The 27017-nt window shown below is 48.3% G+C and overlaps 1 pseudogene; it reads right to left on the bottom strand.

Moving 5' to 3' along the window:
• LOC117201807 (NADH-ubiquinone oxidoreductase chain 5-like) overlaps positions 1 to 27017 on the bottom strand; it is a 96183-nt pseudogene that overhangs the window by 2117 nt on the left and 67049 nt on the right.

Raw genomic sequence — 27017 nt, 5'->3', positions numbered from 1 at the left:
CATGGGAGCAGAAAGTAGCAGTTCTTCCGGTACTTTCTCGGTAAATAAGAAGGCTCAGTCTTCTGTCACTAGATTCACAATCTAGTGGTTTTTTTAACTCTACTTACAATACAGGGGGCCCAGGATGATTCTGGGATTTAGTGATAGGAGTAGGAGGGGTAGAACGCGGAGGGCTACAAGGGCGTTTTCTCGTGTGAAGGAGGGTGTGATATTATTAATACGGTGTGTGTATTTACTGTGTTGTGTCGTAATTAGTATGTATATAGAATATAGGGCTGTAATTACAATGTTAGTTCCCATTAAGATAATGGTCAAGTTTGATCATGAGAAGGTTGACATAACTACGAACAGTTCTCCGATTACATTGATAGTTGGGGGTGGGGCTACGTTGGTCAGGCTCGCCGGTAGTCGTCAAGTGGCCATCAGTGGGAGGAGGGTTTGTACGCCTCGAGGGCCGTGTGGCTGACGGAAGAATACGCGGTAAGTGATTTTAGGTCTGTTTGACGTAGACAGATTGAACTGGTTATGATTATCCCTCATGAGGAGAGCATCAGAAAAGGGTACGCCACGAAGTCTATCTGGGGATTGAGTATTGCTGTAGCTCATAGCACGCCGTAGTCCCCGAGTTTTAGTGTTGCGGCTGCAAGGACTATAGAGCCTGTGATGGGAGCTTCCACGTGTGCTTTGGTAGTCAAAGGTGGAGGCCATAGAGGGGTGTTTTTACCATAAAGGCTATTGTGCAGGCTAGTCATATAAAAACGTTGGATCAGGAGTCGGGTAATGCTTGGGTTCAATACTGAAGTACGAGGGAATTCAGAGAGCCCGTGGTGTTTTGGATCTATACTAACGCCACTAGCCGCGGGAGTGATCCGACTAGTGTGTAGAATAGAAGATAGAGCCCTGCGTTGAGTCGTTCTGTTTGGTTACCTCATCGAGTGACGATGATGAGTGTAGGAACAAGTGCGAGTGACGATGATGAGTATAGGAACCAGTGCGGGTGACGATGATGAGTGTAGGAACCAGTGCGAGTGACGATGATGAGTGTAGGAACCAGTGCGAGTGACGATGATGAGTGTAGGAACCAGTGCGAGTGACGATGATGAGTGTAGGAACCAGTGCGAGTGACGATGATGAGTGTAGGAACCAGTGTGGCCTCGAATGTGATGTCACATAGAGTTAGTTCTGTGGCGGTAAATGTTAGGGTTACAAACGTTTGTAATATGATTAGTCTAGTGATGCATAGTTTTTTCGGGTCAGCGATTCTTTGAGCAGGTGAGACTGACTGGCTATAATACCAGAGGTAGGAGTATATTGTCAAGATCAGTAGCGGTGCAGATAGGGAGTCGGAAAAAATATTAATGAGAAATTAAGGCTGTTGTCATTAAACTGGTTAAGAAGAAGCAGGCTTGTGAGGCTAACTAGCAGACTATGGGTTGTAGTGTTAATTCAGATTATATTGTTTTCTGATAATCAAGTCAGTGGTGTTAGTATAATCATAGGGATAATAAATTTTAGCATTGGAGGAGGTTACGGTTTCGTACGTAGTCCGAGCCATACGTGTTGATACTATTACTAACAAGGATAATCTGAGCACGGCTTCACGGGCTGTGAGCACCGGTGGGGTGATGGGTATTGTGCTGGCGAAGGTGAAGTGTGAGTTTCAGATTATTAGGGTCACCAGGATGTATAGTGATAATATTACGCCTTCGAGACATGATAGTGAGGACAGTAAGTGGGATAGATCTATTAGCAGCCCTACAAGGGCTACCGTGAAAGCTATAATAATATTTATGTGCACTAAAGACACTTGGTAATTATGAGTTTAGTCATCATCTAATGAGTCGAAATTATTTGTGTTGTTTTAAACGAAATACCATCTCCAGTCCACTCCAGTCCTTTTTGAGCTCACTGTAGGCCAGACTAATTGCCAATAATGAGATTAAAAGTAAAACCATGGTGAGTATTGTTTTTAGATTACTTGTTTGAGTTGCTCAGGGGAGGGGCAGTAGGAGGGCAATTTCTAGGTGGAAAAGGAGGAATGGGATTGCTACCAGGAAAAATTTTATGGAAAAAGGCAGGCGGGCGGATCCTATGAGGTCAAATCCGCATTCACAAGGGCTTGTTTCCTCTGTGTACATGTTTAGCTGGGGGAGTCAGAAGGCGATGAGTACAAGCAATGAGGCCAGTGCAGTATGTGTTAATAGGGTCAGTATTAAGTTTATTATTCTTTTTCGGGGTGTACCGAAACTAACTGATTACAAGTCAGTTGCACCAATTAATACTATAAGAATTATGCGCCTCATCGATAGATAGATACGAAAAGGAAGAGTCATAAAACATCTACAGAATGTCAGTATCAAGCAGCGGCTTCAGAGCTGAAGACGTGGTTGGACGTGAAGTGGAATTTTAATTGGTGCAGGAAACAAACAATAAGGAAGGTGGACCCAGTGATTATGCGCAGTCCGTGGAACCCTGTGGCCATGAAGAAAGTTGGTCCACATACTCTATCTGAGATTGTAAGTGGGGCGTTGTAATACCCCAAGGCTTGTAGGAGTGTGAAATATACGCCCAGGGCAATTGTAATAAAGAGGGCTCGGAGTATGTGCTTGCGATTTCCTTCCATAAGGCTGTGGTGGGCCCAGGTGATAGACACCCAGAGGCTGATAGCACGAAAGTGTTGAGAAGCGGCACCTCTAGAGGATTTGGAGGGCGAATGCCTGTTGGCGCCCAGCACCCGCCTAATTCAGGAGTAGGGGCGAGGCTTGAGTGATAGAAGGCTCAAAAGAAGCCAGTAAAAAAAAAAAAAGAGGACTTCTGAGATGATAAATAAGATTATCCCATTTCCAAGCCCTTTTTGGATTGGTGTGTGATGGCCTTGGAAGGTGCTCTCTCAAATAAAACTCGTCATCACTGATATATTGTTAGAGTATTAGTTAGTAGGCCTAGTATTAGTAAGTTGAAGTGGAATCCCATGATTAGGTCTGATGTTATGAGGAGGGCTGAAAGGGCTCCTGTGAGAGGTCAAGGACTGGGGTTTACCATGTGACGTGCGTGGGGCTGGTAGGTCATTATGTGCTGTAATGCAGATATAGGCTTACTAGGAGGGTAAACAGTAGACTGGAATTATAGCAATGGCAAATTCGAAGATGGTGAGTAGGGTGAGACGGTGAATGTAATAGAAGCTGTGGCAGTGTTGATACTTATTAGTGCTAAAGTCGTCCCTGCGATTAGATGTATTAATACATGTCCTGCTGTAATATTGGCTGTTAATCGCACAGCTAGTGCTACCGGCTAGATAAACAGGCTGATAGTTCAATAATCACTAGTATGGCGGTAAGGGAGGTGGGTGTGCCTTGTGGTAAGAAGTGAGCTAAAGACACTTCTGTTTTGTTTCAAAAACCTGTAATCACGGTGCCGGCTCATAGGGGAATGGCTATTCCACATTTATTGAGAGCTGTGAGGTGAGAGTAAACAGGTGGGGTAGTAGTCCCAGAAGGTTGGTCGACCCAATAAATAAAATGAATGATATTAGTATTAGTGATCAACTCTGTCCCTTGTGATTGTGTGTGCTTATTATTTTGATGTAAGTTGGACTAGTCATTGTTTTAGGGAAATTATGCGATTATTAATTAGTCGTTTTGATGTTAGAAATAAAATACTTGGAAATGTAATAATTAAAATGACTACAAGGAGGGCCTATTATTGTTGGGTTATGAAAGAGGCAAATAGATGTTCGTTCATTTTGTTTCTCAAGGAGTGGACTGTTTTTGCACTTGGGTGAGTGTTGACTCCGGGTTGGGGTAGTAAGTGTACTTTGAGACTTTTAGTTGAAATATAATAAACAGTGTTAGAAACATAGATGAAATGGTAGTGAATCGTGTTGATGTATCTAACTGTGGCATGCCATTAAGGAGAGTCTTAGCTCTCGGTCTTTAACTTAAAAGGTTAACGCTACCTAGCTTCTTAATGAGTTTACAATATTGATGCGGATCATTTTTCAAAGTATTTTAGGGATACTAATTCAGCAACAATTGGCGTGAAGCCGTGGTTTAACCCACGAATCTCCGAACCCTGTGTCCGTAATGCAAACCTGGTCGCACTGATATCAGGGTTGTTTGATCTAGACGCCCTGGGATGGCGCCCGTTGTCAGGCCTGGGGAAGGTACAGCTCCTGAGCGTAACACATCCTCGGAGGAGATTGTTATTCAGAGATTGTCATTTCTATGGGCAACACTACTCGGTTATCTACTTCGAGCAGTCGTAGCTCCCCTGGTTTTAAGGCTGATGTTGGGATTCTACAGGAGTCAAAATTTAAGTCTTTGTAGTCAATGTACTTATAGCTTCAGTGTCACTGGTGGCCTGTAGTTTTTACAGTAAGAGACGCGTTGTTGATTTCATCTATCGTGTAGAGGATTTGCAACGATGGCAGGGCAATTACACTCAAGATAACGGCCGGTAAGACAGTTCAGATGCTTTTCTACTTCTTGTGCCTCTGTCGTGCTGGCATGTGTTAGCTTAGCCATTTGCGTTAGTGAAATGATATAAAGAACCAGAGAGCTAACGAAGGAGACAGTTATTAGTGTGTGCTCATGAAAGTGTAGTAATTCTTCCATGATGGGTGATGTTGCGTCTTGAAACCCTAGCTGGAAAGGATATGCCATAGAGATATACAGGATTTCCATCTGTGACTTAACTTTGACAAAATTACATAAAATTTTACTAATACCTCGTTTATGGAGAAAGACAGTGGTTACGGTGTCCCCCTATAGACAAGGACCTTGGGGACCTCCCCCTCCAGGGTGAAGAGAGCTTCCCGGCAGTGGCTGGGGGGCAGATCCCCAAGACAATGGCAGAGACAGACAGCCCAGCACATCCAAGAGGAAGGCAGCCCGAGACCTAGGACGTATGGGGCCGCCGAGGGGGCCGAGCAGGGGTAGCTGTTTAGGCCAGGTCCCTGCCTCTGCTGCACCAGGCGCCCTCCAACTACCCTCCTCTCTCCCCTGCGTCCCGCCCTCCCTGCCCACCCTAAGAGGAACGTGTGCATCTCTTCCTGGGGCCAGCAACAGGGAAGAGTTACAGGAAGAGTGACCAGGTGGAGCTCTTCAGGCTGAGAGGGGGAGGGGAGGTGACCACGTAGCTTTACCGGGATTGTGTGTGTTTGCTGGGGAGGGGGCAGGGGCGTGAAATTTGAGCTCACCTTTAAAGGATCTTAGGGTGGAAATACATCATCTTTCAATTAAAATTTTACTGAATTTTCACTTGAATTTCCCCATCTGCCACCTTAATTATGCCTAACCCTGAACCGAGCTCTAAGCCATCTGTGTTCTTATCTCATTAGATTGGGGTTATTTGTGTTTGTCCGATTCCAGCAGGAAGCAGTGAGTCCCTCGCAGGGAAGAGCCAAGTCTAGGACGTTCTGGATCTTTCGAAGCCAACAGATGCCTGTCACACCACAGGGTCTCGGAAACGGTCAGTCGAGCAGATGCTTCGTCAGTGGTGATGTGAGGGGTGGACTGAAGCTTCTCTGTTAACTGGCCTTGAATCAGAAGTAGCAGAACCGAGACCTGGGGCTCCGGGTGGAGGCCTTGCTTGGTGAGCCCTGAGAATGGCCGGGCTGGGGCTGGGTGGTCACACGCTGGAGTGAGAAGCAGGGGTCCTTGCATGTGCAGATATGGTACACACACACTGCTACAGCCAGAGCCTGGGCACGGATGCAATCAGCCTTTACTGCCCTTCACATCATGCTTGGCACACGGCAGGCGCTCAGCAGATGCTCCCAGCATGAGTGTTAGTGTGGGAAACCCTGTAACAGGGCTCACTCAACAGGAGAGAGGAGCTCTAAATCCAACCTGGGAGCCACTGGCCTCACTAAGCCCGATACATCTTCCCGGGACACAGGACAGAGCGGGCGCCCGTTTCCTGCCCAGCGGGAGCTGCGGCCCGATGGGAACCTGTTCACTGGGGGCCCCCTATGGGGCAGAGGCTCGTTAAAGAAAGCAGGTCACATCTCCATGTAAAACTCATAAGCTTATGTGGCACAACCAGAGAAAACAGGTGTTTTAACTGCACGAAACCAGGCATCGTGGTCCAAGGAGCCACCGAAGGCACAGGCTCACAGGTCATCACAAGCAGCTCCTGGAAAATAAAAATGTCAACCCAGAACTGGAAGGCGTTTCTGGAAACTCTGGAGAAATGGTTTCTCTCACCGCAGGGGGCGTGGCTTCACACCAGGCAGCGTCACAGCTCGAGCCTGAAATATTCATCAGGAGCCACTAAAACGTTTGCGAGCCCCAGGTTGCCAGGAGGCAGAGGAAGGCAGACGCTGGAGCTGCTGGAGCTGCTGGAGCTGCTGGAGCTGCTGGGCCCCACGAGCTCGCTGCCCCCCTTCTCCCCTTCAGGTGATCCAGAGCGGACTCCCAGGCAAAGCAGCTATTCCCTCCTCAAGGGCACCCCTACTCCCACAGGTGTGCACGGGCACGTGTGCACACATGCATACGTGTGGGCGTGCACGCACGCAGCACTCACCGCGGCCAGACCTCTTACAGACGTGAACGCAGGTCTCCTCCTCCCAAGGAGGCTGCCGCTACCACCACCCTGCTTCACAGAGAAGGAGTGGAGACATAGGACAGTCCAGTGGCCTGCCCCCGCCGCACGGGGGCCCTACCGCTGCCCCACACAGCTTATGCCCGGCAGCCAGCACCAGCAGTGGCCGTTGAGTCAGGGGTCCAGCGATGGGCCTGTGGTCCCAAGTTCAAGCCCAGCCAATTGCAGGCCCCAGGCCTCCTCCCACTTTCCTGTCACCCATCACCCCCCCACACACACACGCAAACACATGCACACACATTGCTGATTCAGAAAACTGACACAAGACTTTGGGAGGAGGGACAAGAAATGACTATTCAAATCACAAATGCCCATCAATCCATTAAAAAAAGATTTTAGCCCCCAAAAGTAGGAAAGACATCATCCAAGAATAGAGGACAGGGCTTCCCTGGTGGTGCAGTGGTTGAGGGTCCGTCTGCCGATGCAGGGGACGCGGGTTCGTGCCCCGGTCCAGGAGGATCCCACATGCCGCGGAGCGGCTGGGCCCGTGAGCCATGGCCACTGAGCCTGCGCATCCGGAGCCTGTGCTCCGCAACGGGAGAGGCCACAGCAGTGAGGGGCCCGTGTACCACAAAAAAAAAGAATAAAGGACAGAGCTTTCCGACCATCCTGCTCTTTTCGTCGCCTCACCACTCTGTCCTGGTCTGCCTGCATCTCATCCCGCTGGCTCTGGGGGTCCCACCGTGGACCACGGGTGCAGGCGAGTGGGGCTCCGGCCAGGGAAGTGAAGGGTCACATGTGACAGGAGATGGCTCTGGACACGGGACACGGACCTGAGGCAGGTGGCTGGAGCGGTGGGGATGGCAGACTCTCGTGTGGACAGGGGAGGGGGACCTGTGCCCTGAGGGCAGGTCTGTGCCTGGCCCGCCCCCCCCACCCACGGTCACCTTTGTCACACCAGAGGGCAGCACACGGACGACACGTGGGAGAGACCTGACGCCCCGCGGGCTGGATCCCGGCCCGGGGCCTCTGTCCCACATCGGCCCTGAGAAAGCAAAAGTAATGTCAGGCTTTGGCTGAAGACAAGCTCACTCATTATGGAAGAGGAGAGACTGTTTCTGTTCTCAGCAAGAGGCATATTTACTTCTTTGTGTGAAGGTATTTCTAAACACAGGTAATTATAAAAATCATTACCCCTCAAACCAGCGTGGGAAACCATATGGTCGGTAATACGTTCTTAAATAATTACCCTGGGCAAGTTCTCTGAAATAATATTTCCTATTTGTTTTCTGCCTTTCTGCAGAAAATAAATCTTCCAGTGTGTTCTCTCATTTGGAAAACAGGTTGGCAACAACTCTCTGGATACCAATAGCGAAAGGAAGGAAGAGAAGGTGTCTTGGGCCCCAAGCTCCTGACCTGGAGGACATGCTCCCTGCCTTCCAGGCCTGCGGCCCTGCCTGGGGCACTGAGTCCCAGGCCGCGCAAGCATCCTGGCTCACCCCGGTGGGAGCCAGGCTCCAGCATCAGAACCAGCCACGGGGCTGCCTCCGCGGGGCCCCTCACATCCCTCTGGGCCGAGCTCAGCTGTCCTCCTCTGTTGGTTGTTCACGGATGATGCCTGTTCGAATCCCGGGGGATTTCAGGTCCATCCAAGAATGATGAGCCCCACGAACCCAGGCCAGCCCTGCCGTAAAGGGACCCGTCCAGGCTGGGGGAGGGGGAGGCGGTGTGGTTTGGCCGGGCCAGACACAGGGTACATCAGCCCCTGGGGCCTTGGCAACTTCCTGTCACCTCCTTGCTTCTCTGGGACCCCCACCTGGGGCAGGGTCCCCGCCCCATCCTGCTGCTGCCTTCCCTCCATTCTTACAGAGTCTCTGTGTTCTTGCCTTTTTTGCTTGAACTTAGAAAGTAAATACTCTTTGTAACTCTGCTGGTGAGGACACGAAGCAGACTTCCTCAATTCTCCATCTGTGGACATAGATTCTAATTCAAAAGAACACAGTATGTCAGCCTGCTTTTCATGAGAAACTGTCTCCCCGTCGAGGCTCTCCCGGCCCTCGGGAGGCCGTGCTCGTCTCCTCGCTTTCGCCTGGCTCTGTGGAGCACTGTCACATCCCATTCAGTTTGAGGTCCTGGTCGCTTGCCCAGAGTGGTTGACATCACTGCCCATCACCTCATCGGTGGCAGTGCCCCCCACGGGTGTTTGGGGTGCTCCCAGGAGGAAGGGGGTCTGGGGGGACATTTGGAGCGACACCCCTGCAGGCAGACCATCTTTCTCCACACACAGCATCCCACCACCTTCGGCTCTTGTTTTGCCAGAAAGCTGCAGACCTTCTTCTGGGTTCGCTCACTCACTGCACAGGGGCTCATGGAGCAGAGGTGTGTAGGGCAGGGGTCGGGGTGGGCCAGGGCAGCCTCCGGGGGCCAGTTCATTGCCCTTGTCTTCCGGCAGAGTCTCTCTGATGTTGAACATTTTACGAGGAAGCATCTCGTCAGGCCTTTGGTGCTGACTCAGCAGCATAGGGATTGGGTGACTCTGCTTTTTCCAACCTTGGTTGTTTGTCCAGTTCCAGAAACACCCTTTAACGATGGCTCCACGATTTCTGTGCTGTTTGGCTCCTTTCCTTTTTTTTTTTTTTTTTTTTTGCGGTACGCGGGCCTCTCACTGTTGCGCCCTCTCCCGTTGCGGAGCACAGGCTCCGGATGCGCAGGCTCCTCGGCCATGGCTCACGGGCCCAGCCGCTCCGCGGCATGTGGGATCCTCCCGGACCGGGGCACGAACCCGCGTCCCCTGCATCGGCAGGCGGACTCCCAACCACTGCGCCACCAGGGAAGCCCTGTTTGGCTTCTTTTGAGGAGCTGCTTTCTGGGCTCCAGCCTCGGGGCCCCCGGAGCCCCACTGCTGTGCTCCAATGCGCTCTTATTCTCTCTTGTCCTGGGTCCGTCGTCCGAGTTTATCTTCTGTTTTACTCACTGAGGCGTCGGTGCTGTCGGCTGGGTTTTCGTGCCTCTCGTGCTGATGGTAACGACCATGGTGCTCCGATGAGGCACCTTTTGGGTCCAGACTCTGCTGTTTATTTAGCTGGCGTCAGACATGCCTGCATTTCTTCCAGGTAAATTATTCCCATCCTCCAGGCTATCCTTGTCCGAGAAACATTGAGAGTACGGTTGCCGGTTGCAGGTTCCAACTCACTGCTTTTTCTCTTCTCACTTTAGGAAAAGCTTGTATGTTAATACAGAAGTTCTCTCTCTTTGTTTATTCATACTTGCTTGAGGTTTGCTTGCTGGTTCCCATGGTGGTTTGGTTACCCAGCATGCAAGGGGAGCGCTCAGCGCTGTACCGAAAGCACGATGAATGCACAATGCGCGTCACTGCTGCTCATCACTGAAGAGGCTGTCCAAGTCCATCTATTAGATCTTCTAATGTAACCGAAGGTTAAGTTCACCTCATCATTGTTTGTTCAGCCTCTCCAGGGGCCCCCAGGTTGACCAGCTAAGCCTTCCTCGGAGAAGGCTCTCCTGCACAGGCCGCCCTCCTGGAACCGTAGGTTTCTCAGGACACAATGACCACAGCAGAAAGTGGTCACACTTTCTTTTTCTGTCCACACACAGCTGGACAGAGAAGAAAGCTGACACTGGCCTTGGTCTTTGGCCATGCACCCCAGAGCCCCAGAGGGCAGACTCCACCAAAGGCGACAGTTTGCCCAGAATGCCTGCACCCTCATCCGGAGTGAAGGGGCCACCTCTGGCGGCTCGGAGGAGCACACAACACGACACGACTACCCTAAACCGTCACCCGATGGATCCGCCGGGCTTGTAGGCGCCCTCTTAACATCCATCCTGACACTCTCTGGCCTCAGCCCCGTCAGAACAGTGCTACAGGGTGTGGACCTCATGAAATCTAAATTTCAGATTTCCGATTTAGAATGTTTTCTACTGCACACAGGATAGGTCTACAAGAATGCCAGAAAGGTTCCTGGTGCCTGCGTTTCTTCATGCATTCTCCTTGCCCTGGTTGTTTCTTTGCAGGCTCATTTCAGTGTTGACAGCTGGGACCAACAAGGGCACCCCCCCAGCCAACTCTCCCTCTGCAGATGCTGATGGCAGCATCGGGGCCAAAACCGTTGTTGACGTAGTGCCCATGCTTTGCCCTCCAAAAGCCGCCCAGCATTCATTACACAGTGTGTGCGACGGCAAGCTCACACTACATTACGGTTGCTAAGAAAATGACTCATGCCCATGAAAACGAGGGTCTAAATAGCATTCCTGGACGATTTTTAATGCAGAATGAATGATACGTCTACCGATATGGAGATTATCAGGGAAACAGATTGACTTAAAGTGTCACATATATTCACCATGGCTACAACTTGGCTCACATATTAGGTATTTTATATCAGCGGGACAAAGTTCAAGTAATCACCGTGCATTTTTCTAACATGAATCCATTGAAAATACCAGATTGATAAGGCAGGTCAGGAGACGTCATTTTCCCAGGAGTATAGGGACCTAACTGATTCAAAAATATATACTATTTTTAGTCTATTAGTACCATTTTTTAGCTTCATTGAGGTATAACTGACAAATTAAAACAGCATATATTTAAGGTGTTCATCTTGATGAGTTTATAGATGTACGTACTGTGAAATGATCACCATGATCAAGTTAATTAACATACCCATCACCACACATAGTCAACCATCTTCTCTCTTTCTTTTTTTTTCCTTCCAAGTTGAGAACACTTATCTACTCACTGAGCAAATTTCAAGTATATAAAACGGTATTGTTAACTATAGCCACCAGGCTGCACATGAGCTCTCCAAACCCATCTTGCATAACTGAAACTTTGCACCATTTGGCAAACGTCTCTCCATTTCCCCTCCCCCAGCCCCTGGAAACCACCATTCTACTCTGCTTCTGTGAGCTGGACTGTTTAAGATTCCACAAATAAGTAGTATCATGCAGTATTTGTCCTCTGTGTCTGGTTTACTTCACTTATCATAATGTTCTCAAGGTTAATCCATGTTGTCACAAAGTGCAGACTTTCCTTCTTTTTTAAGGCTGAATAATATATATCTATATATAGATATAGATATAGATATATCGCATTTTCTTTATCCATTCATCTTTCGATGGACATTTAGTTTGTTTCCATATCTTAGCTTTTGTGAATAATGCTTCAGTGAACATGGGAGTGCAGATATCTCTGAGATCCTGATTTCATTTTTCAGATAAAATCCTAGAAGTGGAATTGCTGTGATCATACGATCATATGGCCGTTCTATTTTTAATTTTTTGAGGACCTTCCATACTATTTTCCATAAGGGCTGCACCAATTTATAATCCCACCAAGAGAGTGCAAGTGTTCCCTTTTCTCTACAGTCTCACCAGCACTTGTTATCTTTTACCTTTCTGATAATAGCTATCCTAGCAGGTACAAGGTGATATTTCCTCGTGGTTTTGCTTTCCATTTCCCTGATGATTAATGATGTTGAACACTTACTCATATACCTGTTGGCCACTTGTATGTCTTCTTTTGAGAAATGTCTATTTACATCCTTTGCCCATTTTTTAATCAGGTTTTTGTGTTTTGCTATTGAATTGTATGAGTTCCTTATATATTTTGGAGATTAACCCCTTATTAGATATATAGTCTGCAAATATTTTCTCCCATCCGTAGGTTGCCTTTTCACTCAGTTGATTGTTTCCTTTGCTGTGCAGAAGCGTTTTAGTTTGATGAATTTCCACTTGTTTATTTTTGCTTTTGTTGCCTGTGTTTTGGGGATCACATCCCAAAAAATCAGTGCCAAGACCAATGTCATGAAGCTTTTTTCCTATGTTTTCTTCTACTAGTTTTACAGTTTCAGGTCTTATGTTTATGCCTTTTTTTTTTATGTCTTTATTGAATTTGTTACAATACTGCTTCTGTTTTATGTTTTGTGTTTTTGGCTCCAAGGCATGTGGATCTTAGCTCTCTGGCCAGGGATTGGACCCACACCCCCTGCATTGGAAGGCGAAGTCTTAACCACTGGACTGCCAGGGAAGTCCCCTTCTGTTATGTCTTTAACCCACTTTGAGTTGATGTTTGTATATGGTGTGAGAGAAAGGTTCAATTTCATTCTTCTACATGTAGATATCCAGCTTTCTCAACACCATTTGTTGAAGAGACTGTACTTTCCCCATTGTTCTTGGCACCCTTGCTGAAGATGAATTGACCATAAATTGACCATGAATTGACCATGCGTGGAGTTACTTCTGTACTGTCTATTCTGTTCCATTAGTCCACATGTCGTTTTTTACTCTAGCGCCAGACTGTTTTGATTACTGTAGCTTTGTAATATATTTTGAAATCAGGAAGTGTGCTTCCATATTTTTTCTTCTTTCACAAGATTGTTTTGGCTCTTCTGGGTCTTTTGTGGTTCCATGTGAATTTTAGGGGTTTTTTTCTATTTTTTATGAAAGAATGCTATTAGGATTTTGATACAGACTGCACTGAATCTATAGATCACTTTGAGTAGTATGGACATTTTAACAATATTGATTCTTGTAACCCATGGACACAGAACGTCTTCCCATGTGTTTTCTTTAATTTCTTTCATCAATGTTTTAAAGTTTCCACTGTACAAGTTTTTCACCTCTTTAAGTTTATCCCTAAGTATTTTATTTTTCTGTTGCTACTATGAAAGAGATTATTTTCCATTTTGGATAGTTCACTGTTTATCTATAAAAATGCCACTGATTTTTGTATTTTGATTTTTGTATCCTACAACTTTACTGAATTTATTTATTAGCTCTAATAATCTTCAGAGATTTCTATACATATGATCATGTCATCTGAAAAGAGAGATAATTTTACTTCTTCCTTTCTGATTTGGATTTCTTTTATTTCTTTTTCTTGCCTAATTGCTATGGCTAGAACTTCCAGTACTGTGTTGAATAGAAGAGGTGAGAGTGGGCATCCTTGCCTTGTCCAGATCTTAGAGGAAAAGCTTTCAGTTTTCCCCATTCATTATGATGTTAGTTGTGAGCTTTTCACATGTAGCCTTTATTGTGTTGAGGTTAGCTCCTTCTATACCAATTTTGTGGAGAATTTTTTTTCATAAATGAATGTTGAATTTTGTCAAATACTTTTTCTGCATCTACTGAGATGGTCATGTGGTTTTTATCTTTCATTCTGTAAATGTGCTTTACAGAATGTAAATACATTCTGTAAATGTATCATAGTGCTTGGTTTACATATGTTGAACCATCCTTGCATCCCAGGGATAAATCCCACTTGGCCATAGTGTATGATCCTTTTAATGTGTTGTTGAATTCAGTTTACTAGTATTTCAGAGAGGATTTTTACCTCAATGCTAATCAGGGATGTTGTCTATCACTGGCTTTAAGGATCTCCCCATCCACAGGCCTCCAGCATCAAGATCAGAAACACAAGATGCCATTAAAAATTCCTACCAAGATTTATATGCAAAACATCAACTTTTCACACTTTGGTGGTTCAGGAGAAGATTGTTCTCTACAGGAAGTCCCCATCTAGGATACACCCAGCCTCATGCCCTGACAAAACTTCAGTGTGGAGATCCTTGGTAAAAGTCCTTCCCTCTGATGAAAACCCTGATGATCTGACACAGACCTCCTGATGGTAATTGGAAACACTAAGTCACTATTCCAATTACTGAACTGATTTTTTTAATAATAACTTTTTTAAAATGTATTTATTTTATTTTTGGCTGCATTGGGTCTTTGTTACTGCACACGGGCTTTCTCTAGTTGCAGTGAGTGGGGGCTACTCTTCGTTGTGGTGCGTGGGCTTCTCATTGCAGTGGCTTCTCTTGTTGCGGAGTATGGGCTCTAGGCATGCATGCTTCAGTAGTTGTGGCATGTGGGTTCAGTAGTTGTGGCTCACGGGCTTTAGAGTTCAGGCTCAGTAGCTGTGGCGCACAGGCTTAGTCACTCCACGGCATGTGGGATCCTCCCAGACCAGGGCGCAAACCTGTGTCCCCTGCATTGGAAGGTGGATTCTTAACCACTGTGTCACCAGGGAAGCCCCAATAATAACTTTTAAAAATATAATCATAGACCAAAATTACCAATCCTCCGTTTGCAGAGATATTTTTATCATATTATACTTTTCTGCATTGCAAATAATTTCCTCAGGTATCTTTATCCAGTTATTCTTTCCTTCATTCAACAAAAGTATGTGTCAGGGTCCAGGCCATGTGGACAAAGGTGACCAGGTTCTTTCCTTCAGGTGACTCTGCCCTTTTGCAGGAGACAAATAAGGAAGCAGTGAACATTCAGCCCCAGGGCGCGACTCATCCTGTGAAGGAACTGAAATGAAGCCAGTGAGGAGCAGGAAAGCAGTGGGCACGGGAGGAACCATGGGTACGACAGCAGACAGGCCTACAAGTGCAGAGGATGGAGGCAGGGATGCACCTGAAGGACAGGTGGACAGAGCAGGGGGACTGAGATGAGAGAGCAGGAGCCAGGCAGGAAAGGCAGGGAGAGACCAAAGACAGGTCTTCGTTCTTGAACTGGGGAGTGATGTGATCTGCTTTGGGCTCTTTAAAGAACCACCCTATGGAAATCAGTGGGGTGGTTCCTCCGAAAGTTGAACAGAATTACCATATGATCCCACAATTCCACTTCTGGGCATATGCCCAAAATAACTGAAAGCAGGGACTCAGATATTTGTGCACCAACATTTATAGCAGCATTATTCACACTGGCCAAAAGGTAGAGACAACCCAAGTGAATGGAGAAAGAAAATGCGCTCCGTCCATACGATGGAATATGATTCCGCCGTAAAAAGGAAGGAAATCCTGACACCTGCTACAGCGTGGAGGAGCCTTGTGGACATTGTGCTGAGTGTAATAAGCCAGCCACCAAAGGACCAATACTGACTGATTCCACTTATAAGAAGAGGCCCCTGGAGTAGATAAATTCAAAGAAACAGAGTCGAATGGGGCTTGTCAGGGGCTGGGAGAGGGGGAGGGGGGGAGTGAGTGTATTTAATAGGGACAGAGTTTCCTTCTGGGAAGATGAAAAAGTTCTGGAGAGGACGGGGTGGCGGTTGCACAACAAAGTAAGTGTGCTCAGCGCCACAGAACTGTGCACTTAAAGATGGTAAGTGTGCTCAGTGCCGCAGAACCGTACACTTAAACGTGGTTACGATGGTGAATTCTGTGTTTTGCGTATTTTACCACATTAAAAAAAATCCTAAATTAAAAAAAGCCCTCGAGTTACTAAGCAAGCAGTGGGCTGTAGAGGGAAGCATGAGGCTAGCAGACAAGTCAAGGGCATCCCTGTGTCTAGACAAGAGGTGGTGGGGCCGGAGCTCACTATGACGGAGGCCCCGGCGGTGGCCGGAGTGGCCGGATGCAGAGTAGCCTTTGGAGACGGGCGCTGGATGTGGGGTGGGGTCCGGGAAAGGAAGGACAGGACGAGCTCCTGGGTGCGGTGTTGAGGTGGGTGCGGTGCCGAGGTACGAGTGCTGTCAGAGGCTGGCTCCGCAGGTGGGCATGTTGGGGACAACGAACTTGGGTGTGAAGGGGAAACTCAGCTGGGCCCCTGCTGGGTGTGCGGGGTCTGCGGGCATCTAAGAAAGGCAGCCGGAGACAGGCCGGCTGCAGGCAAGTCCCCTCGGGGTGTTTCTCACGAGGCACATGCTGACACGGTCAAAAATACATCATCTTGGGAATAATGGACACAATAACTGAGAAGAAAAGCCATTTTCCTGTGGTCAGAAAATATTTATATAACACTTTTAATTAAAAGACACACAGAAATCTATTTTAAAACATAATAGACAGTGCAGTAGGAGGGAGATACACTGAGCTTATACGGAAAAGAAAGTAAGGCTCTGGGCATCAGAGGACTGAGGAAATAGTGCATCTAAGGAGCAAGAGCCCTTTGAGAGGGGGACGAACCCAAACTGGTCTGGTGAATCTGAACCCAAATAACCAGTCTGCGCTCTGCCAGGTGTCCCATGGCCCTGATTCCACTCACTTGTTCCTGTAAACCCTGTCGGTGACAGGACGTGAAATGCAAGAGAACCTTCTCGCGTGCGTTTAAAATCAGCCCTTTGAGGGGAGAACGCATGTGAGGGTTTTGTCCATAGACTGAGAATGAGCTGAAACCTCGGCCAGCAGGCCAAGGCAAAATGCAGAGGACCCCATCCTGTTCCCTCTCAGGCCTCAGTGGTCACGCAGTGTCCTGTGGCCACTGTGACAGGGACAGCTTTGAACCTCGCAAGTTTCTCTCTCCCAGAATGGAGGCTGGAAATCGGAAACCAAGGTGCCGGTGGGGCCTCCTGCCCTCTGAAGGCTCTGGGGAGGATCCTTCCTGCCCCTCCCAGCCTCTGGCGGCTGCAGGCAGTCCTTGGCCTTTGGCCACATCCCTCCAAGCTCTACCCCATCATCACACGGCGAGCTCCTTGGGTGTCTGTATGTCTCTGGGTCTCTCTCCTTAGAAGGACACTGGTCATAGAATTCAGGGCCCACCCCCTCACCCAGTATGACCTCATTTTAACTCGATTACATCTGCAAAGACCCTATTTCCAAAGAAGTCACATTTACAGGTTCTAGGGGTTAGGATTTGCACCTATGTCTTCAGGGGACACAACTTAACCCACAACGGCGACCAGCCCAGATCATGAAGACCACAGATGCAGTGGGGAGTGTAAATGCCAGCTGCAGGTCCGTCCTAGAAGAAGAGAGTCTTGAAGGAGGCATATTTTCTTAGATAAGACAACAGGCTCCATGGCCAAGGATGATAACAGATTACTGTGCTGCAGAACTGTTTCTGCAGGGCACTAGTGGCAGGAATTAGCTTTTAGATTTTACGAAATCAAGCGAATTCTTTCCTGTCAACAAATATTTGTGACTGCCTGCTGTATGCTGAGGGACAGGGCAGGCGACACAAGGCAGGGACAGACCTGAGACCACAGGTAGAATAGAAGGTCCCAGGTGCTTTCCTGGCAAGAAGGAAAGTCTGGGTCACAGTAGGGGGGTGTGGATGGGAACCAATTCAGAAGCTGGCCAGCTCTATCCATGCTGCCTGGGCACCACCTGCACCTGTGGGTCGGGAGGGAGGCAGGGCTGGAGGCTCTGGAAGGACCACCCTGAGCACCCAGTGCAGAGGTGACCCTGAGCCCTGGAGGTCTGGAAAGGCGGGGGGGGGGGGGGGTTGGCTAAGAAGATGCAGACAGAAGCAGGGGGGCCTGCATGGAGGGGGCGATGAATGGTCTGGGGTGACCCACAGCGAGATTTCCTCAGGGGCATATCTAAACGTCATCGTGGACACTTCATGACAGTGAAATCCACGCCTGGTGAGTTCCTTCAGTTCCAAGTGGCAATAGCCAAAGGAAATAACAAAAAGCAGGAAAATGCAGCAGATGCAGAGCCATCGGCTCTGGCAAGCTGGTGGGGGGCCCCCAGGCTGCAGCCGGCCCGGCTCCACGTGGGAGCCATGGGGGATGCTGGGCTAATCTGGGCCACCTGCCCCTCCAGCCGGCAGCCTCCCTCCGCTGTTTCATGAGTAGGTCTCTCCCAGTGAACTTGTATTTGATAAAGGGGCTCAAAAGGGTTTAAAAGAAAAGAACAAAGATCTGAAGTGATCACGAGGGTGGGGGCTGCGCCAGCACAGGCTGTTGATAAGCTCGGCCTCTGCACTCTGTTCTTCCAAAATTACACACGTGGCACACGCTGGGCGGTGACTGGCCGTGAGCCCCCCCAGGGCGACTGCAGGGGGTGCTGCGTGCAGACAGCACCCCACCCATGCCCCCCTCTGGGTCACCGGGGAGCGGTGGCAGTGCCTGGTCGCCTTGGGAGGCCGGTGACAGGCCCAGCCCTTGGACTGGGGAGCAATGTCTTGGGCTCAAAGAACGCTGGTAATATTGTGACCTTTCCTCATTTTGCAAATCCTGCAACCGCGGAAAGAGGAGTCCCCCTGGAGATGATAAACCCTTCTAGGGGCTTCCCTGGTGGTTCAGTGGTTAAGAATCCGCCTGCCAACACAGGGGACATGGGTTTGATTCCTGGTCCGGGAAGATCCCACATGCCATGGAGCAACTAAGCCCGTGCGTCACAGCTACTGAGCCTGCGCTCTAGAGCCCACGAGCCACAACTACTGAGCCCACGCACCGCAACCCCTGAAGCCCGTGCACCTAGAGCCCATGCTCCGCAACAAAAGAAGCCACCGCAATGAGAAGCCCGCGCACCGCAATGAAGAGCAGCCCCTGCTCACCACAACTAGAGAAAGCCCGCGCGCAGCAACAAAGACCTAACGTAGCCAAAAATAAATAGATAGATAAATAAATAAATAGATAGATAAATTTAAAAAAATTAAGTCAATGGTGCTTTCATCATGGAAAAAGGAACTGTTTTATTTTTTTAAAAAGCCCTTCTAGAAAGTGATGGCAGGAAGCTCTGTGGCAGTGAACAGGACAGCTGGGAAATGGGAGGAGAGGCAGAGCGGGACCCCCAGGAGCTCCCAGGTAGAGGTGGGAGTGCGGTGGAGTTTCCGGGGCTGCTCTCAGCCGGAGGGTCTGCATCACGGCGGCCGGCAGAGGGGTGGGGCCTCCCTACAGCAGAGAGGGCCGGCGCTGCCCCAGGGCGCCTGCTGCAGCGGGTCCGGGCTGGGGCCTGAGAACCTGCATTCCTAGCAAGCCCCGTGGTACTGATGCTGTGTGTCGGGACCACACCTTGAGCTCCTCAGTGCCGGTTCTTGGGTTCAGTGCTGGTCTCCCAGGCGCTCTGCTCACTGTTAGGCTTCATCACCCACGTGTTGAGTAGACTCTGTGGTGTGTTACCTCTTTCCGTTGTTTTTTAAGTTTCAGGTAGAGCGACGTGCGGGATAGACTCCCAAGGCCCCCTGAGGGGCTGGTGGGGCTGCATAACCCCAACTCAGAAGCTTCCTCGTGTGCGAGCTCTTGGTCCTCCGTCACCTGCCACCAGCAGAGGGGACAGCAGTTGTGTCCCAAACAGCTCTGCGTCTGTCCTTGTGCGGGGAGGGGGGACCTCACGCAGAGCCCCTCGGGGACAGGACTCCCATGCGTCACCACCCACCCCACAGTCAGGCCCCTGTGGAAGGCGGGGTGATTCAGTCTGGGGCCCGGGGGTAACCCTGTGAAGAGAGGCAGTGAGGGCAGGAGGAGAGAGCAGGGGAGGGGACACCTGGAGCCCGCAGGGGGCCCTGGGGTGGCTCAGAACAAGCCAGGGGCCGTTAGAGCCCCCCTACCCAAAGCATCCCCAGCCAGGACCCCTTGGCAGTGCCCAGGCTCCAGTGACCCCACCATCAGCCCCCAGGCTCCGCCACTCGAGCCTGCCCCCAGGTGGGCACGGATGCCCTGCACACCAGCCCTGAAGTTTCCAAATCCCCTCGAGGTGCCAGGGTTTTAGGCTGCTTTTCTTTAATTAAAGTGAAATTCATGTAACATCAGATTAACCACTTTTAAATGTACAGTTCCGTGGCGTTTAGCACATCCGCAATGCTCTGCAACCAGCACCTCTGCCCAGTTCCAAGACATCTCATCCCCCAAAAGGAAACCCGTCCCATTAAGTAGTCGCTCCCCATTCTGCCCTCCCCACAGCCCTAAGGAACCACTGATTTGCTTTCTGTCTACGGATTTGCCTGAGCTGGACGTTTCCTAAGAGCAGAGCTGCATACTGTGTGCCTTCTGTATTGGACATCCTTCACTGAGCACCGTGCTTTTCAAGGTTCCTCCACCAGGTTCCCTGTACCAGACCTTCATCCCTTCCTGTGGCTAATGGTGTCCCTCCCGCTGTCTGGACGCTGCACATTTATTTATTCATTCATTGCGGACATATGCTTTGGTGATGTGAATAGTGCTTCTGGGAACATTCGTGTTCAAGCACGTGTCTGAGTCTGTGATCAGTTCTTTGGAGTCTGTTCCTGGGAGTGGGATGGCTGGGTCCCATGGGAGTTCCACGTGCAGCCTTCTGAGGAACCGTCATACGATTTTCCATGGTGGCTGGACCTTTGCTTCCATAAGACAGCATGCAGGGCTCTCCAGGGCCCCCGCCCACCTCCACCCCAACCTCGGGAAGGGGACAGGTCCTGGGGGGGGGGGGCCATGGAGGCAGGGCCAGGGAGGAGGCACAGGGACAAGCATGGGGGATATGACATCACTTGTGATCTCCAACTTCTCACCAGCCTCAGGCCAGGAACCCAACATCCCGTCTTTGAACTCCCCTGAGGCAAAGGTAATCTAAATACTTTTCAATCTGAAAACGAGGAAGTATCAATGAATGATTTATTCTTCAGAGTCACACTGCTTCCGTTTTTAACTTCTAACAATTAAGTTCAGCTGGCCGTTGAAGTGACTTACTTCCGCAGACCCGTGTAAACCGGATCCGCAGTGGTCCACACAGCAGCCTGGGCCACATGGAACACGGCCCGGCCGCGCCCTCAGCAAAGTGCTGAGGGAAGAGCTGAGCAGGAGCTCTCCCATCGAGGGCCACATCCATCTTCTGCAGGCACCAGTCCAGCCACGCACTGCCCTGCTCTAGAACTTTCACTGGCTCCCTATGTCCTTCCAAACCAAACCAGGCTCTGAAGCTAATGGGGGAGCGCAGGTTGCTCCCAGGTCTCCCAGCAGCCTTTGCGCCCAGGCCCCTCCATGCGCCCTGCACCCTGGGTCTCCCTCCTCACTTCCTCAGCTCCTGGCCCTCACTTCAGCCCATCCAAACCACCACCGCTCGCCCCACCTTCAACGCCACCTGTGTGAGGAGTCCCTCCACCCACCCACCCACCAGGAGCCTGGCTACATGGACCCACCACACACACTCCTGCTCCGTTTGCTGGAGAAACAGGCCCCACGTTGTCCCATGACATTGCTCTCCCTGCTGACCTTGGGCCGTCTCCTGGTCCTAACTGTGGTCCATCCTTCTCAGGATGATCAAGGGAGCTACCTGCAACCCCCAGAACTGAGGCAAGAGGACCTGAGAACGTGTTGCTGGATAACCTGATGGACTCACTGAGCACACACGGGCAGCATCTCTCCACATCTGAGAACATTTACTCTTGAAGTAGAGTTGACCTACAATGTTTCAGGTGCACAGCAAAGAGATTCAGTTTTATATTTATATATATCTCTATATATCTATATCTATATATCTATTCTTTGCCAGATTCTTTTCCATTATAGGTTATTACAAGATATTGAATATAGTTCCCTGTGCTATGCAGTAGATCCTTGTTGCTAATCTATTTTATATATAGTAGTGTGTATCTTTTAATCCCAAATTCCTAATTTATCCCTCCTACCCTTTTCCCCTTTGGTAACCACAAGTTTGTTTCCGATGTCTGTGAGTCTGTTTCTGTTTTGTAAATAAGTTCATTTGTATCTTTCTTTTTAGATTCCACATATAAGTGATATCATATGATATTTGTCTTTGTCTGACTTACTTCACTTAGTGTGATAAGTTCTAAGTCCATCCATATTACTGCAAATGGCATTATTTCATTCTTTTTTATGGCTGAGTAATATTCCATTGAATACATGTACCACATCTTCTTTATCCATTCATCTATCAATGGGCATTTAGGTGGCTTCCACATCTTGGTCATTGTAAATAGTGATGTTATGAACATTGGGGTGCATGTGTCATTTGACTGGGTTGTTTGATTTTTTTTGATATTGAGCTCTATAAGCTGTTTGTATATTTTGGAAATTAATCCCTTGTCGGTTGCATTGTTTGCAAATATTTTCTCCCATTCTATAGGTTGTCTTTTCATTTTGGTTATGGTTACCTTTCATGCAAAAGTTTATAAGTGTAATTATATCCCATTTGTTTATTTTTGTTTTTATTTCCATTACTCTAGGAGACAAATCCAAAAAATATTGCTGTGATTTATGTCAAAGAGTGTTCTGCCTATGTTTTCTTCTAAGTTTTATAGTATCTGGTCTTACATTTAGGTCTTTAATCCATTTTGAATTTATTTTTGTGTATGGTGTTATAGAATGTTCCAATACCATTCTTTTACATGTAGCTGTCCACTTTTCCCAGCACCACTTATTGAAGAAACGGTCTTTTCTCCATTGTATGTTCTTGCTTACTTTGTCATAGATTCATTGACCATAGGTGCACAGGTTTATTTCTGGGCTTTCTATCCTGTTCCATTGATCTATATTTCTGTTTTTGTGCCAATACCATACCATTTCGATGACTGTAGCTTTGTAGTATAGTCTGAGGTCAGGGAACCTGAATCTTCAAGCTCCATTTTTCTTTCTTAAGATTGTTTTGGCTATTTGGGGTCTTTTGTGTTTCCATGCAAATTTAAATTTTTTTTGTTCTAGTTCTGTGAAAAATGCCATTGGTAATTTGGTACAGTTTGCTTTGAATCTGTAGATTGCCTTGGGTAGTATGATCATTTTTACAATATTGCTTATTCTAATCCAAGAACATGGTATATCTTTCCATCTGTTTGTGTTTTCAATTTCTTTCATCAGCGTCTTATAGTGTTTCAGAGTGTAGGTCTTTTGCATCCTAGGTTTACTCTTAGGTATTTTATTCTTTTTGATGTGATGGTAAATGAGATTGTGTCCTTAATTTCTCTTTCTGATATTTTGTTGTTTGTGTATAGAAATGCAACAGACTTCTGTGTATTAATTTTGTATCCTGAAACTTTACCAAATTCATTGATGAGCTCTAGTAGTCTTCTGGAGGCATCTTTAGGATTTTCTATGTATAGTATCATGTCATCTGCAAACAGTGACAGTTTTACTTCTTCTTTTCCAATCTGGATTCCTTTTATTTCTTTTTCTTCTCTAATTGCTGCAGCTAGAACTTCCAAAACTACATTGAATAAATGTGGTGAGAGTGGACATCCTTGCCTTGTTCTTGATCTTAAAGGAAATGCTTTCAGCATTTCACTGTTGAGAGTGATGTTAGCTGTGAGTTTGTCATATGTGGCCCTTATTATGTGTGTTCAAGGTATGTTCCCTCTATGCCCACTTTCTAGAGAGTTTTTACCATAAATAGATTTGAATTTTATCCAAAGTTTTTTCTGCATCTATTGAGATGATCACATGGTTTTTATTCTTCAATTTGTTAACGTGGTGTATCACATTGATTAATTTGTGGATATTGAGAAATCCTTGCATCCCTGGGATAAATCCCACTTGATCATGTTGTATGATCCTTTTAATGTATTGTTGGATTCAGTTTGCTAGTATTTTATTGAGGATTTTTGCATCTTTTTAAATCAGTGTTATTGGCCTATAATTTTCTTTTGTTGTGATATCTTTGTCTGGTTTTGGTATCAGCATGATGGTGGCCTCATAGAATGAGTTCAGAAGTGTTCCTTTCTCTGAGGTTTTTTGGAGTAGTTTCAGAAGGTTAGGTGTTAACTCTTCTCTAAATGTTTGGTAGAATTCACCTGTGAAGCCATCTGGTCCTGTACTTTTGCTTGTTGGGAGTTTTTATATTACTGATTGAATTTCAGTACTGGTAATTTGTCTGTTCATATTTTCTATTTCTTCTTGGTTCAGTCTTGGGATATTTTCCTTTCTAAGAATTTGTCCATTTCTTCCAGGTTGTCCACTTTATTGACTTACAGTTGCCTGTAGTAGTCTCTTATGATCCTTTGTATTTCTGTGGTGTCAGTTGTAACTTCTCCTTTTTCATTTCTGATTTTATTGATTTGGGCCCCCTTCCTTTTTTTCTTAATGAGTTTGGCTAAAGGTTTATCAATTATGTTTACCTTTTCAAAGAACCAGCTTTTAGTTTTATTGTTCTTTGCTATTGTTTTCTCTGTTTCTATTTCATTTATTTCAGCTCTGATCTTTATGGTTTCTTTCCTTCTACTAACTTTGGGTTCGTTTATTCTTCTTTCTCTAGTTGCTTTCAGAACATTCTTCAGTACTGGGCAGAACTGCAGTTCCCCACTGTAAGCTGCCTTTGCATCCTATGGTCTGAACGCCCCTCATTCCCCTCCCCTCCCCTCCACAACCTCCCCCGTCTATACCCAGGGCTCAAGCCACTATAACGCTCTCACAGCTCCCTGAGCTCAGTTACTCATGAGGACCGTTTCAGTTGCAGATGACAGAATCTCTACTCAAAGCAGCTTAAGCCAGAGAGGGAATTCTTTGTCTCCCTCGGCTAGGAAGGACCTTGGGACCTCACAGGACTGAAGAGACAGCTGCGGGACTTGGAGTTTCAGAAGCAGGAACTGGGATTCTACCTAGTATGTCCTCCCTCAACCTCACTTCCACTTATCAAACTCTTATTCATTCCTCAAGACCCATGAGTGCTACCTCCTCCAAGAGGTCCCCCAGTAACTTCCCTAAGCAGGGTCCCCTCCATCCTCTGGGATTTCAAAGATCATGTTTGTGCCTCTTTTAGTGTATTGTAAGTATTTTTTTTCACACACTCACCTCCTCCAGGAACATATGGCCTCTTCAAGGACAACGGCTCTGGGTTCTCCTTGCTCTCTCCTGTGTGCAGCCCATTCAAGCACACAGTAGGCTTTCAATAAATGGACAGAATCAGACTCAGCCTTCAGTCCTGTGTCCCTTCACTCGGCGTTGGGCCAGGGGACATAAAGGAGCTTCAAGGACTCAGTGGACGAGGTGCCCCGCCCCCACCCCGGGCCCCGCGTCAGGATTCTGCCTCCCGGGGGCTCGGCTCTTACTCACGTTACACATGCAGACCCCACCCCATGTTTGCGTACTTGATACACGTCACACTCGCCCTCGATAATTACAGGCTGCTGTGGACCCATCTCACCCTCCTTTGGAAGGTCCCAAAGCAATTACCACGAGCCTTCCTGTGCGCAGAAGACGGAAATAATCAGGGCTAATGACACGGCACTTACTGTGTGATCACCCTACCTCTACGCTGTAATTACCATGTAGTTAACTGGTCACCAGTTGCCACATAAACATGGCTTACATGGATGTGTCTGTGGCTTAAACAGCCCTACACACTCATTTTAATTTCAAAGTGTTGAATGGAAAAGAGTTGGTTGGCAGATATAGAAAACACAGGATTGGAAAAACATCGACAGACCCTCAGGAAGGAGGAAGATGCCATGGCCAATGTCAGTTCGCAGGTGTGGGACAGGGGGGAGCAGACCAAGAAGCCCCAAGCAAAGATGATCCAGTGGGTGTCCCTGAAGGAGCAGACCAGGCACCACATGCAGAGCCTTTTGTATACTATACAGTGCCAGCCAAGCTCATGGACTGTGTTATTATAGTTTGGCCGTGCCTTTGGGATTTTAGTTTTAAAGGGAATTCATTTCAGACCTTCCGACAAAACGTCCTAAGGAGGACCCTCTCTTTTCCAGGGAAAAAATTCCTGAGTTCGGCAACTCAAGATTTCTATTCTACTTCTGCAAGGTCCCAGGCCCTCCAGACGTCAGAGGAGAGGGGAAGTTCTTTCTTGCGTCCCCACACCCTGAGAGCCAGGGTGGCAGGCACCCCGAGGACAAGGCCAGGCAGCAGACACCCCATGCTTGACCACCTTGGATGCAATTGGCCAAGCCCTGACCTCAACTTCCCCTGCTTCACCAACAAAGCGAGGGCACGGGGCGGACGTCCTCCTGTCCCACTGCATCCCACTCCCATCCCACCCCATGACCATGAGTCCTCCAGTGGGGACAGAGCCTCGCTCTGCTGAGCCATGCACACCACTTGTCTGATTGGAGACTGGGGTCTCTTCCTGGGGCCTCCAAAACTCCAGATGGTGACACAGACCCAGGGACAGGCCTCAGGTCCTTCAAATCCGGGGGAACCCCCTGGGGCCACGGCAGAAACGTGCATGACTGGGTGGTCAGTGAAGAAGGTGCTGGTCAGTAGAGGACCTCCGTGTCAGCAAAGGCAAAGCCCCCACTTGGCCCTCACTTGCTCTGTCTTCCAGGAGCAGGTACCATACGTGATCACGCCCTCCTCCGAGGTCCACGTCCTTCCTTTGGCCTCTGGGCTCTGTGCTCCTCTGGGGTCCAGTTTGCCTCCTCTTCCAAAATACCAAGAACCTCCCGTTCCGGCTGCACCCACCCACTGGTGATCCCACTTCCAGCCACATGGTTTAGACGTCATCTTTACACCAGTTATTTCCAAATTTCTACCTCCGTTCTCCTCTCCCTTCGAACTGCAGACGTATTCCAAGTGGTCTATGTGACATCTCCCACCTAAATGTCGAATATGCGTCCCAAACCTGGCAGGTGTCTAGTGGGTGCCGCCCAGAGCCCTCTTCACAGCAAGACAACGGTCATCCCAGCTGCCAGGAGTGTTGGTGGCTGACACCGAAGCCCTCTCTGGGAGTTGCCCTCACCCAAGACTGCACCCAGCACAGGCCACAGGGAACCCCTCCAGGCATCACCCACCCAAGGACTGGATCATGCCGGCACCCAAAGGCCCAGACCCTGCCTCCTTGTGTGACAGATGGAAAGGGGCTGCCCTCTGCAGAGCTCCCTGTGGGACCAGCCAGGCCACAGCTGCAACAGCATCC

Source organism: Orcinus orca, chromosome 7 (genome assembly GCF_937001465.1).
Source record: "Orcinus orca chromosome 7, mOrcOrc1.1, whole genome shotgun sequence".
Taxonomy (NCBI): Eukaryota; Metazoa; Chordata; class Mammalia; order Artiodactyla; family Delphinidae; genus Orcinus; species Orcinus orca.
This window is presented reverse-complemented; position numbering and strand designations above follow the sequence as displayed.